This window comes from Coregonus clupeaformis, unplaced genomic scaffold (assembly GCF_020615455.1).
Source record: "Coregonus clupeaformis isolate EN_2021a unplaced genomic scaffold, ASM2061545v1 scaf2651, whole genome shotgun sequence".
Lineage (NCBI taxonomy): Eukaryota > Metazoa > Chordata > Actinopteri > Salmoniformes > Salmonidae > Coregonus > Coregonus clupeaformis.
This window is the reverse complement of record NW_025536105.1, coordinates 43,104-65,112: the sequence shown is the minus strand read 5'-3', so window position 1 is coordinate 65,112 and position 22,009 is coordinate 43,104. Positions and strand designations below refer to the sequence as shown.

Sequence of the window (22,009 nt, the reverse complement as noted above, 5' to 3'; positions counted from 1 at the left end):
CTCTCTGTTACAGTATTCTACTACACGATACTGTCTGACCCGACCATCTCTCTCTGTTACAGTATTCTACTACACGATACTGTCTGACCCGACCATCTCTCTCTGTTACAGTATTCTACTACACGATACTGTCTGACCTGACCATCTCTCTCTCTGTTACAGTATTCTACTACACGATACTGTCTGACCTGACCATCTCTCTCTCTGTTACAGTATTCTACTACACGATACTGTCTGACCTGACCATCTCTCTCTCTGTTACAGTATTTCAACAATGAGAAGTATGAAGCAGAGAAGTATGATGGTTATCTGAAGACCTACGAGTCCTCCTCCCTGAAGACCACCTCTACCCTGGCCATGCTCAACTTTGGACAGAGTGTCATCTTTAGTGTGGGCCTCACTGGTATCATGGTGCTAGCTAGCAAGGGCATCATGGCAGGTCAGTCTAACCCTAACTAACCCTAACCCCTACACCCTAACTAACCCTAACTAAAGTTGATGGCTACAACCCCAACCCTACCAAGGGCATCATGGCAGGTCAGTCTAACCCTACCAAGGGCATCATGGCAGGTCAGTCTAACCCCAACCCTACCAAGGGCATCATGACAGGTCAGTCTAATCTACCAAGGGCATCATGACAGGTCAGTCTAATCCTACCAAGGGCATCATGGCAGGTCAGTCTAACCCTACCAAGGGCATCATGACAGGTCAGTCTAATCCTACCAAGGGCATCATGACAGGTCAGTCTAATCCTAATCCTACCAAGGGCATCATGACAGGTCAGTCTAATCCTACCAAGGGCATCATGGCAGGTCAGTCTAACCCCAACCCTACCAAGGGCATCATGGCAGGTCAGTCTAATCCTACCAAGGGCATCATGACAGGTCAGTCTAACCCTACCAAGGGCATCATGGCAGGTCAGTCTAACCCTAACCCTACCAAGGGCATCATGACAGGTCAGTCTAATCCTACCAAGGGCATCATGACAGGTCAGTCTAATCCTACCAAGGGCATCATGGCAGGTCAGTCCTAACCCTACCAAGGGCATCATGACAGGTCAATCTAACCTTACCAAGGGCATCATGACAGGTCAGTCTAATCCTACCAAGGGGCATCATGGCAGGTCAGTCTAACCCTAACCCTACCAAGGGCATCATGACAGGTCAGTCTAACCCTACCAAGGGCATCATGACAGGTCAGTCTAACCCTACCAAGGGCATCATGACAGGTCAGTCTAACCCTACCAAGGGCATCATGACAGGTCAGTCTAACCCTACCAAGGGCATCAAGACAGGTCAGTCTAATCCTACCAAGGGCATCATGGCAGGTCAGTCTAATCCTACCAAGGGCATCATGGCAGGTCAGTCTAACCCTAACCCTACCAAGGGCATCATGACAGGTCAGTCTAACCCTACCAAGGGCATCATGACAGGTCAGTCTAACCCTAATCCTACCAAGGGCATCATGACAGGTCAGTCTAACCCTACCAAGGGCATCATGACAGGTCAGTCTAACCCTAATCCTACCAAGGGCATCATGACAGGTCAGTCTAACCCTAACCCTACCAAGGGCATCATGACAGGTCAGTCTAACCCTACCAAGGGCATCATGACAGGTCAGTCTAACCCTAATCCTACCAAGGGCATCATGACAGGTCAGTCTAACGCTAACCCTACCAAGGGCATCATGACAGGTCAGTCTAACCCTACCAAGGGCATCATGACAGGTCAGTCTAACCCTAATCCTACCAAGGGCATCATGGCAGGTCAGTCTAACCCTAATCCTACCAAGGGCATCATGACAGGTCGGTCTAACCCTACCAAGGGCATCATGACAGGTCAGTCTAATCCTACCAAGGGCATCATGGCAGGTCAGTCTAACCCTAATCCTACCAAGGGCATCATGACAGGTCGGTCTAACCCTACCAAGGGCATCATGACAGGTCAGTCTAATCCTACCAAGGGCATCATGACAGGTCAGTCTAACCCCTACCAAGGGCATCATGACAGGTCAGTCTAACCCTACCAAGGGCATCATGACAGGTCAGTCTAATCCTACCAAGGGCATCATGGCAGGTCAGTCTAATCCTACCAAGGGCATCATGACAGGTCAGTCTAACCCTACCAAGGGCATCATGACAGGTCAGTCTAACCCTACCAAGGGCATCATGACAGGTCAGTCTAACCCTACCAAGGGCATCATGACAGGTCAGTCTAATCCTACCAAGGGCATCATGACAGGTCAGTCTAACCCTACCAAGGGCATCATGACAGGTCAGTCTAACCCTACCAAGGGCATCATGACAGGTCAGTCTAATCCTACCAAGGGCATCATGGCAGGTCAGTCTAATCCTACCAAGGGCATCATGACAGGTCAGTCTAACCCTACCAAGGGCATCATGACAGGTCAGTCTAACCCTACCAAGGGCATCATGACAGGTCAGTCTAACCCTACCAAGGGCATCATGACAGGTCAGTCTAATCCTACCAAGGGCATCATGACAGGTCAGTCTAACCCTACCAAGGGCATCATGACAGGTCAGTCTAATCCTACCAAGGGCATCATGACAGGTCAGTCTAACCCTACCAAGGGCATCATGACAGGTCAGTCTAATCCTACCAAGGGCATCATGACAGGTCAGTCTAATCCTACCAAGGGCATCATGACAGGTCAGTCTAACCCTACCAAGGGCATCATGACAGGTCAGTCTAATCCTACCAAGGGCATCATGACAGGTCAGTCTAACCCTACCAAGGGCATCATGACAGGTCAGTCTAACCCTACCAAGGGCATCATGACAGGTCAGTCTAATCCTAACCCTACCAAGGGCATCATGACAGGTCAGTCTAACCCTACCAAGGGCATCATGACAGGTCAGTCTAACCCTACCAAGGGCATCATGACAGGTCAGTCTAATCCTAACCCTACCAAGGGCATCATGACAGGTCAGTCTAACCCTACCAAGGGCATCATGACAGGTCAGTCCTAACCCTAACCCTACCAAGGGCATCATGACAGGTCAGTCTAACCCTACCAAGGGCATCATGACAGGTCAGTCTAACCCTACCAAGGGCATCATGTCAGGTCAGTCTAACCCTAATCCTACCAAGGGCATCATGACAGGTCAGTCTAACCCTACCAAGGGCATCAAGACATGTCAGTCTAATCCTACCAAGGGCATCATGACAGGTCAGTCTAACCCTACCAAGGGCATCAAGACAGGTCAGTCTAACCCTACCAAGGGCATCAAGACAGGTCAGTCTAATCCTACCAAGGGCATCATGACAGGTCAGTCTAATCCCTACCAAGGGCATCATGACAGGTCGGTCTAACCCTACCAAAGGCATCATGACAGGTCAGTCTAACCCTACCAAGGGCATCATGACAGGTCAGTCTAACCCTACCAAGGGCATCATGACAGGTCAGTCTAACCCTAATCCTACCAAGGGCATCATGACAGGTCAGTCTAACCCTACCAAGGGCATCATGACAGGTCAGTCTAATCCTAATCCTACCAAGGGCATCATGACAGGTCAGTCTAACCCTACCAAGGGCATCATGACAGGTCAGTCTAACCCTACCAAGGGCATCATGACAGGTCAGTCTAATCCTACCAAGGGCATCATGACAGGTCAGTCTAACCCTAATCCTACCAAGGGCATCATGACAGGTCAGTCTAACCCTAATCCTACCAAGGGCATCATGACAGGTCAGTCTAATCCTACCAAGGGCATCATGACAGGTCAGTCTAACCCTACCAAAGGCATCATGACAGGTCAGTCTAACCCCAACCCTACCAAGGGCATCATGACAGGTCAGTCTAATCCTACCAAGGGCATCATGACAGGTCAGTCTAACCCTAACCCTACCAAGGGCATCATGACAGGTCAGTCTAACCCTACCAAAGGCATCATGACAGGTCAGTCTAATCCTACCAAGGGCATCATGACAGGTCAGTCTAACCCCAACCCTACCAAGGGCATCATGACAGGTCAGTCTAATCCTACCAAGGGCATCATGACAGGTCAGTCTAACCCTACCAAGGGCATCATGACAGGTCAGTCTAACCCTAATCCTACCAAGGGCATCATGACAGGTCAGTCTAACCCTAATCCTACCAAGGGCATCATGACAGGTCAGTCTAACCCTACCAAGGGCATCATGACAGGTCAGTCTAATCCTACCAAGGGCATCATGACAGGTCAGTCTAACCCTACCAAGGGTATCATGACAGGTCAGTCTAACCCTACCAAGGGCATCATGACAGGTCAGTCTAATCCTACCAAGGGCATCATGACAGGTCAGTCTAATCCTGCCAAGGGCATCATGACAGGTCAGTCTAATCCTACCAAGGGCATCATGACAGGTCAGTCTAACCCCTACCAAGGGCATCATGACAGGTCAGTCTAACCCTACCAAGGGCATCATGACAGGTCAGTCTAACCCTACCAAGGGCATCATGACAGGTCAGTCTAATCCTAATCCTACCAAGGGCATCATGACAGGTCAGTCTAACCCTACCAAGGGCATCATGACAGGTCAGTCTAACCCTACCAAGGGCATCATGACAGGTCAGTCTAATCCTACCAAGGGCATCATGACAGGTCAGTCTAACCCTACCAAGGGCATCATGACAGGTCAGTCTAACCCTACCAAGGGCATCATGACAGGTCAGTCTAACCCTACCAAGGGCATCATGACAGGTCAGTCTAACCCTACCAAGGGCATCATGGCAGGTCAGTCTAACCCTACCAAGGGCATCATGACAGGTCAGTCTAATCCTAATCCTACCAAGGGCATCATGGCAGGTCAGTCTAACCCCTACCAAGGGCATCATGACAGGTCAGTCTAATCCTAATCCTACCAAGGGCATCATGACAGGTCAGTCTAACCCTACCAAGGGCATCATGACAGGTCAGTCTAACCCTACCAAGGGCATCATGACAGGTCAGTCTAATCCTAATCCTACCAAGGGCATCATGACAGGTCAGTCCAACCCTACCAAGGGCATCATGACAGGTCAGTCTAACCCTACCAAGGGCATCATGACAGGTCAGTCTAATCCTACCAAGGGCATCATGACAGGTCAGTCTAACCCTACCAAGGGCATCATGACAGGTCAGTCTAACCCTACCAAGGGGCATCATGACAGGTCAGTCTAACCCTACCAAGGGCATCATGGCAGGTCAGTCTAACCCTACCAAGGGTATCATGACAGGTCAGTCTAACCCTACCAAGGGCATCATGACAGGTCAGTCTAACCCTAACCCTACCAAGGGCATCATGACAGGTCAGTCTAACCCTACCAAGGGCATCATGACAGGTCAGTCTAACCCTACCAAGGGCATCATGACAGGTCAGTCTAACCCTACCAAGGGCATCATGACAGGTCAGTCCTAACCCTAACCCCTACCAAGGGCATCATGACAGGTCAGTCTAACCCTACCAAGGGCATCATGACAGGTCAGTCTAACCTCTACCAAGGGCATCATGACAGGTCAGTCTAATCCTACCAAGGGCATCATGGCAGGTCAGTCTAATCCTAATCCTACCAAGGGCATCATGACAGGTCAGTCTAACCCTACCAAGGGCATCATGACAGGTGAGGAGAGGGTCTAGAAATAGAATGATAGAGAACCATTTAATCTGTGCTGTGATTGGTTTGAGTTCCTTGAAGTACCTGTGGAAGTTTGACAGTGTGTTGTTGATGTTGTTGACAGGCTCTATGACCGTAGGAGACCTGGTGATGGTGAACGGTCTGCTGTTCCAGCTCTCTCTGCCTCTTAACTTCCTGGGCACCGTGTACAGAGAGACACGTCGGGCCCTGATCGACATGAATACACTCTTCACACTGCTCAGTGTTGACACCAAGATCAAGGTAACACACACTAATTGCACCCTATTCCCTATGTAGTGCACTTCTTTTGGCTCAGAGCCCACCTTGTGCTGGTCTAGAGCTAAGATATCTATCTAGAACACCAATTACTGACTAGCTGCACTCAGTATTCCTAAGGGTTAGGTTCTATACTTCTAGTCCAGTTCCTCTCCTGTCTCTCCTCTGTCTCTCCTCTGTCTATATGAGAAGGAGCTGGCCCCTGCCCCTCCTTGTGACCCCCCTCCAGGGAGGTTAGAGGTTAGGGGGTCAGGGGTTAGTATATAGTAACTAGTCTATCCTAACGCTGTCTCTCTACTCTAGGAGAGAGATCTGGCCCCTCCTCTCTCTGTGACCCCTCAAGAAGCCACCATCAGGTTTGAGGATGTCTACTTTGAGTACCTGAAGGACAGAAGGTTCTAGAGGGGGTCTCCTTCCAGGTGCCGGCTGGGAAGAAGGTGGCCATCGTGGGAGGGAGCGGATCAGGGTAGGTACTTGCTTAGAAAGGCCTTGACCTGTCGGAAATGGTAATATTAAGTGCACTGGTCAACAGTAGGGTTGGAAAATTCTGGTAGCTTTCTCAAAGTTTCCTCATCCTGGTCTGGACGGTGTCTGATTGGCCACGTCTACATACATACTCACAGTATTCCAGATAGTAGCTCATATCCTGCTTAAGGTCTAATTCGGGATCAGCTGTTTACAGTGAGAGGAAAAAAAGTATTTGATCCCCTGTTCTTACCCCCAAAGTAATAATGGTTCGAGCGGTGCAGTTGCCGTACCAGGCGGTGATGCAGCCCGATGTACTGAGAACCCAGCTGGCTGTATGGACGTGGACAGTATATCCGGAGAGAGAGCCATGATTCCGTGAAACAGAGTATGTTACAGTCCCTGATGTCTCTCTGAAGGAGATCCTCGCCCCTGAGCTCGTCTACTTTATTATCCAGGGACTGAACATTAGCGGGTAATATACTCGGAAGCGATGGATGGTGTGCACGCCTCCTGAGTCGGACTAGAAGTCCACTCGATAACCTCTTCTCCACCGGCGGCGTCTTGGAGCAGCCTCTGGAATAAGTTCAGTTGCCTTGGGGTGGTAAGAACAAAGGATCCGATTCCGGAAAGTCGTATTTCTGGTCGTGAATGCCGGTGCACGTTACCGCCGCTCTGATATCCAAAAGTTATTTCCCAGCTGTTCTGGGCTGATAATGTTAGAAATAACACAAAAAACGAAATACCGCAAAAAGTTGCGTAGGAGCTAGAAGCAGAGCTGCCATGTCTGTCACCGACATTGGTTCCACATTCAGGAAGAGCACCATAGGAATTATAGTTCTGTGTTTCAGGAAGAGAGCACCATAGTAATAATGGTTCTGTGTTTCAGGAAGAGCACCATAGTAATAATGGTTCTGTGTTTCAGGAAGAGCACCATAGGAATTATGGTTCTGTGTTTCAGGAAGAGCACCATAGTAATAATGGTTCTGTGTTTCAGGAAGAGCACCATAGTAATAATGGTTCTGTGTTTCAGGAAGAGCACCATAGTGCGTTTGTTGTTCCGGGTTTTTATGAGCCCCAGAAGGGGAAACATCTACATCGCTGGACAGAACATCAGAGACGTTGGACTGGACAGTCTGCGACAGGCCGTAGGGGTGGTACCACAGGTAAAACTAACTTTATTTGATAAACTTTGATTTGATTGAACTTATTGATCCTGCGTTAAGTTGGGGGGCACTGTGGAAGCGTATTGTGGCGTCACGAAGAGGCTACACAGCTTTCAGCGGGATTGCTCCAAGTAGTGCAAGGAGACAAGGTTCAAACAAAACAAGGATTTTTATTATAGGTCTTGGGAAATTAACGAAAATATAACAAAATTCTGTTCTCTTGTGGCTCTTTAAGGGTTAACAGTTCAGGGATGTCTCTTCCACATCCAAAGTCATAATTCTCCTGGTGCTCAGATAACTTTTCCCCAGCCTTACTGTAGTCCACGTTGCAGCTAGTGGCCAACCCAGCAAAAAGTCCTTCCAAATGTCTCTCACGTATTTCCACAGGTGCATATATCCAAAGGTGAGTATTTCCCAAAGGTAAGTATCTCCAAATCCTTATATTCCTCATGGAAGTGGACGTGCAGCACTCTTGTCCTCCCAGAGCCCAGGTTGGAGACTGTGTCTCTTCCCTTCCCAAACCTTCAGCTCATCAGCTCCTCATTTGTTTCAGCTGCGTGGGAAGATTGGCCATGAGGTGGAGTTCCCGACCATACCAGCAGATGGAGCCATAGCTGTCTGGGTTTGCAGCCACCTCAGGGGATGTAACGTCCCTCCAGGACACAGCCTCTCATGACATCACACATCCCCCTCCTCGGGACCGACGTCCCTCGTCGGGGTAAAGGCAGCGAAGAAGGCATCACGCCGGAGAGGCGTCCGCATTGCCGTGGTGCTTGCCAGCCCATACTGGCCTGTGAGAGGGGGAAGCTCTTGGTGCCTGGGACGTCTTCTTCACTGGAGAACGGAGCACTTTCCTGGGCTGCGTTCTCTTCTCCGTATCCGGACCAGTCTCGGTGTCGGGTCTGGGCACCTGCCATCCCTATCAGAGCCCGGGCGGAGTGAGTAACTCGGAGGATTGCACGGGAGCCTTCCCAGGATGAGTCTTGCCTCTCCGTTTCCCGAGGTACTGGGTTATCCTCTCTGAGACTCTCTCCAGAGTGGGTAAAGGCTGGGCAGTCTCGTCCAATTAGGACAGGGACGGGGAGGGAATCAACCACCCCCGCCGTCGTGTGTATGGTTCCCCGTGTGCTGGTCATTGTAAGTTCAGTAATGGGGTATTCTCTGGTGTCCCCATGGACACAGGAAACTGGGAGGACTTTCCCCCGGGTCAGACATGTTGGGCCCACAAATCCTTACGCACCAGGGTGGGCCCGGCTACCAGAATCCAGTAAGGCCTCCACATCATGGTGATTCACAGTTACCGGGCAGGTGGGGGGGTCGATCTGGGCCGCCATCTACGACTCCCAAGAGCGAGGCAAACGGTGTGTGGGTGCTGAGCTGGAGGACTCCGCAGTGGGCATAGGTTCATCGGCTGGTTTCCCACACTGCCAGGGGAGATATGTCCCATCTCCCCACACCGGTAACACTGTCGAGTTTCCCCCTCCTGGGTGTACTCTTCTTGGACCCGCCTGGTTTCTGGCTCCCCCTGGAGCCGGGATAAGTCCTGACGTGGCTGGGTTCGAGACCTTGGGGTCCTTTGGACGGGTTCTTCCCATTTGTGGTGGGGCCGCACTCCTGGGGTCTTTTTCGGGAAGCATTCAGCATCTCCGCTGTGGCCTGGTACTTTTCCACAGCTTCAACGGTCAGATCAGCCGTGGTCAAGGCCTGTTGACTGATGAACCGTTTTTGCCTCATAAGGCAGGGCGCGTGAGTAACGATCCACCGCAACGGCCTCCACCACCGCCGTGCTGTATTCCTCTCACGGATCCAGCCATTTCCTTGCGATTCGGACAAGTTCATGCATCTGCGCCCGAGGAGGTTGGTCTGGTTGGAAGGTCCAGCTGTGAAAGCGCTGGGCCATACCAAACTTTGTGAGTCCATATCTGCTGAGGATCTCAGACTTCAGGGCATCATAGTCAGTAACCTGGTCAGGGCCCAGGTCCCGGACAGCATTCAGCGATTCCCGGTTAGAAAAGGGGGCTAACAGACCAACCCACTGTTGCTTGGGCCAGGCTTCCCTAGTGGCCGTGGCCTCAAATGCATGCAGGTATGCCTCAATGTCATCGGGTAGCTCCCCATCTTAGATATAAAGTCACTTGCCTTTATTGGGCGGGTATTTTGGACCACCCTCTGTCTCTGCAACTGCAATTCCTCTGCCTTCAGAAGGTTGGCTTTCTTTTGCTCCTCCAAGAGAGCCACGTTTGCTTGCATCTGGGCTTGCTGGCCAGCAACAAGGGCTTTCAATATGTCCTCCATTTCAGTCGGCGGGGAGAGCCTACGGCCAACTTGGAAAACTGGGTGATCAAACCTTCGGTATCCTCCTCTGACATGCACTATTAACGCTTGAGCGTGCCTGTATTCTCCACCATCTGTGACGTCACGAGGCTACACAGCTTTCAGCGGGATTGCTCAAGTAGTGCAAGGAGACAAGGTTCAAACAAAACAAGGATTTTATTATAGGTCTTGGGAAATTAACGGAAAATATAACAAAATTCTGTTCTCTTGTGGCTCTTTAAGGGTTAACAGTTCAGGGATGTCTCTTCCCACATCCAAAGTCATAATTCTCCCTGGTGCTCAGATAACTTTTCCCCAGCCTTACTGTAGTCCACGTTGCAGCTAGTGGCCAACCCAGCAAAAAGTCCTTCCAAATGTCTCTCACGTATTTCCACAGGTGCATATATCCAAAGGTGAGTATTTCCCAAAGTAAGTATCTCCAAATCCTTATATTCCTCATGGAAGTGGACGTGCAGCACTCTTGTCCTCCCGAGAGCTCCAGGTTGGAGACTGTGTCTCTTCCCCTTCCCAAACCTTCAGCTCATCAGCTCCTCATTTGTTTCAGCTGCGTGGGAAGATTGGCCATAGAGGGGGTGGAGTTCCCGACCATACCAGCAGATGGAGCCATAGCTGTCTGGGTTTGCAGCCACCTCAGGGGGATGTAACGTCCCTCAGGACACAGCCTCTCGTGACATCACAGTATAGAAACTACAGGTTCTTTCCTTCAGACGTTGAAAGAACAGTTTGTTTCTTTGTTCAGTGTGTTTCTACACTTTATTTTGTTCTCCTGATGTTTCCTCTCCTCAAGTTGAACTGAAGGTCAATCTCTCCCCCTCCCCCTACCCAGGATGCAGTGCTCTTCCACAACACCATCTTCTACAACCTTCAGTACGGGAACATCAACGCCACGCCAGAGGAAGTGTACCAGGTGGCACGGCTGGCAGGGATACACGACGCCATCCTCAGGATGCCACATGGATACGACACTCAGGTCGGCGAGAGGGGACTCAAACTGTCAGGTAGGGGTCGGGGGAGAGGGACTCAAACTGTCAGGTAGGGGGTCGGGGAGAGGGACTCAAAACTGTCAGGTAGGGGGTCGGGGGAGAGGGGACTCAAACTGTCAGGTAGGGAGAGGGACTCAAACTGTCAGGTAGGGGTCGGGGAGAGGGGACTCAAACTGTCAGGTAGGGGTTCGGGGAGAGAGGACTCAAACTGTCAGGTAGGGGTCGGGGGAGAGGGGACTCAAACTGTCAGGTAGGGGTCGGGGAGAGAGGACTCAAACTGTCAGGTAGGGAACGGGAGAGGGGACTCAAACTGTCAGGTAGGGGTCGGGGAGAGGGGACTCAAACTGTCAGGTAGGGGTTCGAGGAGAGGGGACTCAAACTGTCAGGTAGGGAGAGAGGGACTCAAACTGTCAGGTAGGGGGAGAGGGACTCAAACTGTCAGGTAGGGGTCGGGGAGAGGGGACTCAAACTGTCAGGTAGGGGGTCGGGGAGAGGGGACTCAAACTGTCAGGTAGGGGACGGGAGAGGGGACTCAAACTGTCAGGTAGGGGAGAGGGGACTCAAACTGTCAGGTAGGGGTCGGGGAGAGGGGACTCAAACTGTCAGGTAGGGGTCGGGGAGAGGGGACTCAAACTGTCAGGTAGGGGAGAGGGGACTCAAACTGTCAGGTAGGGACGGGGAGAGAGGACTCAAACTGTCAGGTAGGGACGGGAGAGGGGACTCAAACTGTCAGGTAGGGGTCGGGAGAGGGGACTCAAACTGTCAGGTAGGGACGGGGAGAGGGGACTCAAACTGTCAGGTAGGGGACAGCGCAGAGGGACTCAAACTGTCAGGTAGGGGTCGGGGAGAGGGGACTCAAACTGTCAGGTAGGGGTCGGGAGAGGGGACTCAAACTGTCAGGTAGGGGAGAGGGGACTCAAACTGTCAGGTAGGGACGGGGAGAGAGGACTCAAACTGTCAGGTAGGGACGGGAGAGGGGACTCAAACTGTCAGGTAGGGGTCAGGGGAGAGGGGACTCAAACTGTCAGGTAGGGTCGGGAGAGGGGACTCAAACTGTCAGGTAGGGGTCGGGAGAGGGGACTCAAACTGTCAGGTAGGGGTCGGGAGAGGGGACTCAAACTGTCAGGTAGGGGTCGGGAGAGGGGGACTCAAACTGTCAGGTAGGGGTCGGGAGAGGGGACTCAAACTGTCAGGTAGGGGAAGAGGGGACTCAAACTGTCAGGTAGGGGTCGGGGGAGAGGGGACTCAAACTGTCAGGTAGGGGACGGGAGAGAGGGGACTCAAACTGTCAGGGTGGGGGTCGGGAGAGAGGACTCAAACTGTCAGGTAGGGTCGGGAGAGGGGACTCAAACTGTCAGGTAGGGGAGAGGGGGACTCAAACTGTCAGGTAGGGGTCGGGAGAGGGGGACTCAAACTGTCAGGTAGGGGTCGGGGAGAGGGGACTCAAACTGTCAGGTAGGGGGTGGGAGAGAGGGACTCAAACTGTCAGGTAGGGGTCGGGGAGAGGGGACTCAAACTGTCAGGTAGGGGTCGGGGAGAGGGGACTCAAACTGTCAGGGTAGGGGTCGGGAGAGGGGAGGGACTCAAACTGTCAGGTAGGGGAGAGGGGACTCAAACTGTCAGGTAGGGGACGGGGAGAGGGGGACTCTAACTGTCAGGTAGGGGTCGGGGAGAGGGGACTCAAACTGTCAGGTAGAGGTCGGGGAGAGGGGACTCAAACTGTCAGGTAGGGGTCCGGGAGAGGGGACTCAAACTGTCAGGTAGGGGTCGGGGAGAGGGGACTCAAACTGTCAGGTAGGGGAGAGGGGACTCAAACTGTCAGGTAGGGGACGGGGAGAGGGGACTCAAACTGTCAGGTAGGGACGGGGAGAGGGGACTCAAACTGTCAGGTAGGGGTCGGGGAGAGGGGACTCAAACTGTCAGGTAGGGGTCGGGAGAGGGGACTCAAACTGTCAGGTAGGGGTCGGGAGAGGGGACTCAAACTGTCAGGTAGGGTCGGGAGATGGGACTCAAACTGTCAGGTAGGGACGGGAGAGGGGACTCAAACTGTCAGGTAGGGGTCGGGGGAGAGGGTACTCAAACTGTCAGGTAGGGAGAGGGAGAGGGGACTCAAACTGTCAGGTAGGGGTCGGGGAGAGGGGACTCAAACTGTCAGGTAGGGGACGGGGAGAGGGGACTCAAACTGTCAGGTAGGGGTCGGGGAGAGGGGACTCAAACTGTCAGGTAGGGGTCGGGGAGAGGGGACTCAAACTGTCAGGTAGGGGTCGGGAGAGGGGACTCAAACTGTCAGGTAGGGGAGAGGGGACTCAAACTGTCAGGTAGGGGTCGGGAGAGAGGACTCAAACTGTCAGGTAGGGGACGGGAGAGGACTCAAACTGTCAGGTAGGGGTCGGGGAGAGGGGACTCAAACTGTCAGGTAGAGGTCGGGGAGAGGGGACTCAAACTGTCAGGTAGGGGTCGGGGAGAGGGGACTCAAACTATCAGGTAGGGGTCGGGGAGAGGGACTCAACTGTCGGTAGGGGTCGGGAGAGGGGACTCAAACTGTCAGGTGGGGTCGGGGAGAGGGACTCAAACTGTCAGGTAGGGGAGAGGGGACTCAAACTGTCAGGTAGGGGTCGGGGAGAGGGGACTCAAACTGTCAGGGTAGGGGTCGGGGAGAGGGGACTCAAACTGTCAGGTAGGGGATCGAGAGGGGACTCAAACTGTCAGGTAGGGGTCGGGAGGGGGACTCAAACTGTCAGGTAGGGGTCGGGAGAGGGGACTCAAACTGTCAGGTAGGGGGTCGGGGAGAGGGGCTCAAACTGTCAGGTAGGGGTCAGGGAGAGGGCTCAAACTGTCAGGTAGGGGTGGGGGAGAGGGACTCAAACTGTCAGGTAGGGGTTCGGGAGAGGGACTCAAACTGTCAGGTAGGGGAGCGGGAGAGGGGACTCAAACTGTCAGGTAGGGGTCGGGGAGGGGGCTCAAACTGTCAGGTAGGGGTCGGGAGAGGGACTCAAACTGTCAGGTAGGGGTCGGGGAGAGGGGGCTCAAACTGTCAGGTAGGGGGTCGGGAGAGGGGACTCAAACTGTCGGTAGGGGAGAGGACTCAAACTGTCAGGGAGGGGTCGGGAGAGGGGACTCAAACTGTCAGGTAGGGGAGAGGGGACTCAAACTGTCAGGTCGGGAGTTCGGGGAGAGGGAACTCAAACTAGTCAGGTAGGGGGTCGGGAGAGGGGACTCAAACTGTCAGGAGAGGTCGGGTAGGGGTCTGTTGCGGGTGTGTCAAGACTGCATTATGTACTTCCTGTTCTGTCTCTGTTGCCTTGTCAAGACTGCATTATGTACTTCCTGTTCTCTCTTTTGCTGGGTGTGTCAAGACTGCATTATGTACTTCCTGTTCTGTCTGTTGCCGGGTGTGTCAAGACTGCATTATGTACTTCCTGTTCTGTCTCTGTTGCCTTGTCAAGACTGCATTATGTACTTCCTGTTCTGTCTCTGTTGCCTTGTCAAGACTGCATGATGTACTTCCTGTTCTGTCTCTGTTGCCTTGTCAAGACTGCATTATGTACTTCCTGTTCTGTCTCTGTTGCCTTGTCAAGACTGCATGATGTACTTCCCTGTTCTGTCTCTTGTTGCCTTGTCAAGACTGGCATGATGTACTTTCCTGTTCTGTCTCTGTTGCCTTGTCAAGACTGCATTATGTACTTCCTGTTCTGTCTCTGTTGCCTTGTCAAGACTGCATGATGTACTTGGTGTGTTTCAGGTGGGGAGAAGCAGCGTGTGGCCATAGCCAGGGCCATCTGAAGAACCCTCCTATCCTGCTGTATGATGAAGCCGTCCTCACTGGACTTCGATCACTGAGGAGGTAACCCACACACTTCAGATTCTCCTGTTGTCTTTTCTGCAGCTCAACTCAGTGTACCAACCAACCTGTCAACTCAGTAGATGTTAGGGGACGAAAGAGTAACTGTGCCCTGAACTTGGAGAGGATAGACCACGTCATATTATACCTGTCGATTTTTATTGCTTTCTTATTGTGAAGCTTTTTATATGGGCATATGTAAATATCATCAGGAGCACACAGGGGTGGGACGGAGGGGTGATGATGACAGGAGATATTGCTGGTTGCTGCTGTGTTGACTTAGTTGTCTTTAAAGTTATGTCATTTCCCAGAGAAACGCTTCATTATATGCTGCCTGTCTATTGGCATTCGTGTGCGCGCTAGAACATTCTAGAACTATTTCTAATACTTCATGTTCCTGTGTTGTTTCTCTAGAACATTCTAGAACTATTTATAATAGATTCAGCAAATAGGTCAATCGGTTTCGACCAAAACAATAGAATTGCCATGGAAACGCCGTGAATAGAATTGCCATGGAAACTCGTAAATAGAATTGCCATGGAAACACGTGGGAAAGATCTGAGTCACCTCATTGCCCCAAGCAAAATTAACCCTACATTTAGATTATTGTTTATATATGTATTTCATACTATGTTGAGGTAAAATTGAGTGTAATGCTTGTATAGATGTCAACCATAACAATGTTCAGCGATTGTTACCAAGAATCAACCGCATTACAGTTCAAAATGACTTTGACTACCACCAACGATTTCTGTATGCTAGCAATGCTAACCAGCTTATACAAATGGGAGTTAGCATTTAGCAGCCACTTCTTCTAAAACAGAAAAGGGACAACTTCTACATGTTATGCAGCGAAAATGCAGCCAGATATATGCAAATCGGACTTAAGTAAGCACATTGGGGCCTGTTACAATACATAAATCATGACGGATTTGACGAGTATCCACTTTGTTAGATCAGATTTGTTGAATGTGCGCAATCTGGTCAATGGAATGTTTGTGTTCCATTTTACTCCCTTAACCACATCTATACTTGATGTTCCTGTATTGTTTCTATACAGCGTTCTATAACTATCTTCTATACTTGATGTTCCTGTGTTTTCTCTACAGTATTATAGAACTAAATTATTTATAATACTTGATGTGTTGTTCTGGAACATTCTAGAACTGTTTTTAATACTTGATGTTCCTCTGTTTCTCTACAACATTCTAGTACCATTTCAAATACTTCATGTTTCTGTGTTCTAGAGTGTTCTAGAACTATTTCTTACTTCATGGTGATTCTGTTACTTCTAGAACATTCTTAGTTCCATGAAGGGTCTGGTCCAGGACCGGACGTCCGTGTTCATCGCTCACAGACTGTCCACCATCGTAGACGCAGACGAGATCATCGTACTCAACAAGGTGGAAAGAGACCTTCTCATAGTGATTCTTCCAGGGAGGGAGCTTTTTTCCCCAACTTTTCCTGTTGAAAAGCAATATCCCAAGTATAAATACAGTAAATGACACACTAAAGGGTAAAAAATATATTTGGGGAGCAAAATAGTTTTTATTTTTTTATACAACTGCAAACTTCAAGGAGTAGTACTTTACTGAAAATATATACTTGGGATATTTACATAATTGAGCAGATGCTGTTATTCAGAGCGACTTACAAATTGGTGCATTGAAGTTATGATAGCCAGTGGGACAAGCACTTTTTATTGGGGGTGGTGGAAGAAGGATTACTTTATGAGAAAGAGAGAGAGAGAAGTTCAATACTGCATTTTGTGTCAGTCATTTTTACACATGGACTTTAGTGTGACTCAACTACACTTTATAGTAGCATAATCCTCCTCCTCTCTCCCCCGTCCTTCTCTCTCTCCTCTGTCTCCCCATCTGTCTCCCCCTCCTCTCCCCCCTGTCCTTCTCCCTCTCTCCTCTCCCCGTCCCCCGTCCTTCTCCCTCTGTCCCCCCTCTCCCCCTCCAGGGGAAGATAGCAGAGCGAGGAGACCACCACTCTCTGCTGGCTACTCCAGGGTCTCTGTACGCTGACCTGTGAACACTCAGAACAGTAAGATACTGAACAGTAGGAACAGCCCAGTGGAGCTGCAGCCAGAGAGACTCAGCCAGAAGGAGCAGAGAGAGAGGAAGAAACTACAGGAGGAGATCATGAACAGTGTCAAGGGCTGTGGGAACTGCTCCTGTTGAGGAGAGACAAGGACAGGAGGCCACCTCCTCTTCCCCACCTGCTTTCAATACTTAAAATAAATAAATATGCCATTTAGCAGACGCTTTTATCCAAAGCCACTTACAGTCATGCGTGCATACATTTTTACGTATGGGTGGTCCCGGGGATCGAACCTTGGCGGTTCACAAGCGCGCCGTGCTCTACCAGCTGAGCTACAGAACCACTACTCCCTCCCCTCCTTCCTTCACTCACTGACAGTCTGCACTCTCTCAGGGAGGGTACACCTACACCTCTCTCCATCTCACCCCCTGCCACGCCAAACCCTGTAACCCACCCCGGCTGGCTGCCCCTCCCCGGCAGCGATTGGTGGCCGAAGAGGGAGACTGAGAAGGGAAAGGCTGTCTGCCGTTGGCTGATGTCTACAGAGAGGCAGCGTTCATCTGCCAATCAGCTCAGCCCAAACCACGAACAAGACATCATGTTGTATATGACTAAGACCATGACTGAGTATTAACTTTACATTTACATTTAGAGCCTATTGGTCAGATCGGTGCCCATGTTGCATGATGTCATGTACAGTTTGGTAGAGTAATGGAATATGTATAATTATATAAAAACACTGGAGAAAGCAAAGATGGGCTTTTTGTGCTTGAAAACCTGAATAAAGAGCAGTGACGTTCTGCTGCCTGTAGTATTGGTCCTGTGATCTGTCAGTCTGGGTGAAGGTGAGGTCTTTCTTAATGCTGTCAGTGTGTGACTGATCATTCAAGACGATTTGGGTCAACGTGGGATTTCTGTCGGCCACCCTTGAAAGATGTCTGTTATTTTAATCAGTCAGTTTGGTCAGGTGACAAGGTCAGGCTGAGGTTTGTGCCCCCTACCCCCACTAACCTTAACCCCTCCTGTCCCCTGCTGGGGGATCATTGGGGGATCTAGCTCATCACCATATAGAGCAGGGATATTACATTTACCTTTACGTCATTTAGCAGATGCTCTTATCCAGAGCCACTTACGAATTGGTGCATTCAGAAGGATTACTGTTATACTATTCCAGGTATTCCTTAAAGAGGTAGGGTTTCAAGTGTCTCGGAAGGTGGTCAGTGACTCCGCTGTCCTGGTCGTGAGGGAGCTTGTTCCACCATTGGGTGCTAGAGCAGCGAATAGCTTTGACTGGGCTGAGCGGGAACTGTGCTTCTGTGAGGTAGGGGGCTAGCAGGCCAGAGGTGGATGAGCGTAGTGCCCTCGTTTGGGTGTAGGGTCTGATCAGAGCCTGAAGGTACATTTACATTTACATTTTAGTCATTTACAGACGCTCTTATCCAGAGGCGACTTACAGGAAGCAATTAGGGTTAAGTGCCTTACTCAAGGGCACATTCGTCATTTAGCAGACCGCTCTTAGCCAGAGCGACTCACAAATTGGTGCGTTCACCCTATAGCCAGTGGGATAACCACTTTTACAATTTGGGGGGGTTAGAAGGAATACTTTATCCTATCCCAGGTATTCCTTAAAGAGGTGGGGTTTCAAATGTCTCCGGAAGGGTGGTGGGTGACTCCGCTGTCCTGGCGTCGTGAGGGAGCTTGTTCCACATTGGGGGTGCCAGAGCAGCGAACAGTTTTGACTGGGCTGAGCGCGGGACTATGCTTCCGCAGAGGAAGGAGCCAGCAGGCCGAGGTGGATGAACGCAATGCCCTCGTTTGGGTGTAGGGACTGATCAGAGCCTGAAGGTACAGAGGTGCCGTTCCCCTCACTGCTCCATAGGCAAGCACCATGGTCTTGTGGCGGATCCGAGCTTCAACTGGAAGCCAGTGGAGTGTCGCGGAGGAGGTGACGTGAGAGAACTTGGGAAGGTTGAACACCAGATCGGGCTGCGGCATTCTGGATGAGTTGTAGGGGTTTAATGGCACAGGCAGGGAGGCCAGCCAACAGCGCGAGTTGCAGTAGTCCAGAACGGGAGATGACAAGTGCCTGACCAGACCTGCGCCTTCCTGTGTAAGGCAGGGTCGCACTCTCCGAATGTTGTAGAGCATGAACCTGCAGGAGCGGGTCACCCCCTTGATGTTGGCGGAGAACGACAGGGTGTTGTCCAGGGTCACGCCTAGGCTCTTGCAGACTCTGGGAGGAGACGCGGAGTTGTCAACCGTGATGGCGAGATCATGGAACGGGCAGTCCCTTCCCGGGAGGAAGAGCAGCTCCGTCTTGCCAGGTTCCTTGAGGTGGTGATCCGTCATCCATACTGATATGTCTGCCAGACATGCAGTGATGCGATTCGCCACCTGGTTATCAGAAGGGGGAAAGGAGAAGATTAGTTGTGTATCGTCAGCGTAGCAATGATAGGAAAGGCCATGTGAGGATATGACAGAGCCAAGGTAAGGAGGTGCCAGAGCCAAGGTGACAGAGCCAAGGTAAGGAGGTGCCGTTCCCCTCACAGCTCCGTAGGCAAGCACCATGGTCTTGTAGTAGATGCGAGCCTCAACTGGAAGCCAGTGGAGTGTGCGGAGGAGGGGGGTGACATGACAGAACTTGGGAAGGTTGAACACCAGACGGGCTGCAGCGTTCTGGATAAGTTGTAGGGGTTTAATGGCACAGGCAGGAGGCCAGCCAACAGCGAGTTGCAGTAATCCAGACGGGAGATGACAAGTGCCTGGATTAGGACCTGCGCCGCTTCCTGTGTAAGGCAGGTCGTACTCTCCGAATGTTGTAGAGCATGAACCTGCAGGATCGGGTCACCACTGGATGTTAGCAGAGAACGACAGGGTGTTGTCCAGGGTCACGCCAAGGCTCTTCCGCACTCTGGGAGGAGGACACAACGGAGTTGTCAACCGTGATGGCGAGATCATGGAGCGGGCAGTCCTTCCCGGGAGGAAGAGCAGCTCCATCTTGCCGAGGTTCAGCTTGAGGGTGGTGATCCGACATCCATACTGATATGTCTGCCAGACATGCAGAGATGCGATTCGCCACTTGGTTATCAGAAGGGGGAAAAGGAGAAAATTAATTGTGTGTCGTCTGCGTCAATGATAGGAGAGACCATGTGAGTATTCAACTCTGACCTTACGAGGTCTGCTGCTTTTCTGTTCTACTTAATAACCTGATTAGAGGGGAATCACCCCCTGGTGTCCCAGGTCTAAACCAGTCCCTGATCAGAGGGAATCACCCCCTGGTGTCCCAGGTCTAAACCAGTCCCTGATCAGAGGGGAATCACCCCCCTGGTGTCCCAGGTCTAAACCAGTCCCTGATCAGAGGGGAATCACCCACCTGGTGTCCCAGGTCTAAACCAGTCCCTGATCAGAGGGGAATCATCCCCCTGGTGTCCCAGGTCTAAACCAGTCCCTGATCAGAGGGGAATCACCCCCCTGGTGTCCCAGGTCTAAACCAGTCCCTGATCAGAGGGGAATCACCCACCTGGTGTCCCAGGTCTAAACCAGTCCCTGATCAGAGGGGGAATCACCCCCCCTGGTGTCCCAGGTCTAAACCAGTCCCTGGTTGAGGGGAATCACCCCCTGGTGTCCCAGGTCTAAACCAGTCCCTGGTTAGAGGGGAATCACCCCCCTGGTGTCCCAGGTCTGAAACCAGTCCCTGATCAGAGGGGAATCATCTGCCGGCCCTATCCTTCCTCCTTACCATTGTGCCTTATATGATAAAGTAAGTGCCCTTTCTTGTTATACTGTTTGGAGAAATGTAAGTCCTAAATAATGTATACATAATGCTGCCTTAACTTAGCGAAGTGTTCATCCTTATATCCATGCCCTCTGTTTATGCTAAATGCTATTGCTAATTTGGTCTAGTTCTGTGTTGGCAGTCTCCTCAGTTTATAGCTCTAGTTCTGTGTTGGCAGTCTCTCCTCAGTTTATAGTTCTAGTTCTGTGTTGGCAGTCTCCTCAGTTTATAGCTCTAGTTCTGTGTTGGCAGGCCCAGCGTCGTCCAGTGTAGGGGAGGGAATGGCCGGCAGGGATGTACTCCTGAGTGGCGCAGTGGTCTAAGGCACTGCATCGCAGTGCTAACTGTGCCACTAGATCCTGGTTCGAATCCAGGCTCTGTCGTAGCCGGCGCGACCGGGAGACTCATAGGCGCGCGCACAATGGCCCAGCTCGTCTAGGGTAGGGGGAGGGAATGGCCGTGGGATGTAGCTCAGTTGATAGAGCATGGCGTTTGCAACGCCAGGGTTGTGGGTTCGATTCCACGGGGGCCAGTATAAAAATATAAAAAAATTATTCACTAACTGTAAGTCGCTCTGGATAAGAGCGTCTGCTAAATGACTAAAATGTAAAATGTAAAATGTAAATGTAGCTCAGTTGGTAGAGCATGGCGTTTGCAACGCCAGGGTTGTGGGTTCGATTCCCATGGGGTGCCAGTATGGCTGGGTTATGAGAAAACCTCCTCATAAACCAGCCAGTCCTATAGAAAACCTCCTCATAAACCAGCAAGTCCTATAGAAAACATCCTCATAAACCAGCCAGTCCTATAGAAAACCTCCTCATAAACCAGCCAGTCCTATAGAAAAGCTCCTCATAAACCAGCCAGTCCTATAGAAAACCTCCCCTCATAAACCAGCCAGTCCTATAGAAAAACCTCCTCATAACGCAGCCAGTCCATAGAAAACCTCCTCATAAACCAGCCAGTCCTATAGAAAACATCCTCATAAACCAGCCAGTCCTATAGAAAACCTCCTCATAAACCAGCCAGTCCTATAGAAAACCTCCTCATAAACCAGCCAGTCCTATAGAAAACATCCTCATCCAGTCCTATAGAAAACCTCCTCATAAACCAGCCAGTCCTATAGAAAACCTCCTCATCCAGTCCTATAGAAAACCTCCTCATCCAGTCCTACCTTGGTTTTAGTAAGGCAGCCTAGTAGCCATGTGTTGATGTGGCTAATGGTGCCAACTGGTGGCTGTATATATGGTGCCAACTGGTGGCTGTATATATGGTGCCAACTGGTGCGCTGTATATATGGTGCCAACTGGTGGTTGTATATATGGTGCCAACTGGTGGCTGTATATATGGTGCCAACTGGTGGCTGTATATAGGTGCCAACTGGTGGCTGTATATAGGGTGCCAACTGGTGGCTGTATATATGGTGCCAACTGGTGGCTGTATATATGGTGCCAACTGGTGGCTGTATATATGGTGCCAACTGGTGGCTGTATATATGGTGCCAAC

The 22,009-nt window shown here is 51.1% G+C and overlaps 1 pseudogene; it reads left to right on the top strand.

Annotated features, from left to right (window-relative positions):
- The first annotated feature begins 258 nt into the window (after window positions 1-258).
- On the top strand, window positions 259-16,997 carry LOC123488992 (annotated as a pseudogene).
- Window positions 16,998-22,009: the final 5,012 nt, after the last annotated feature.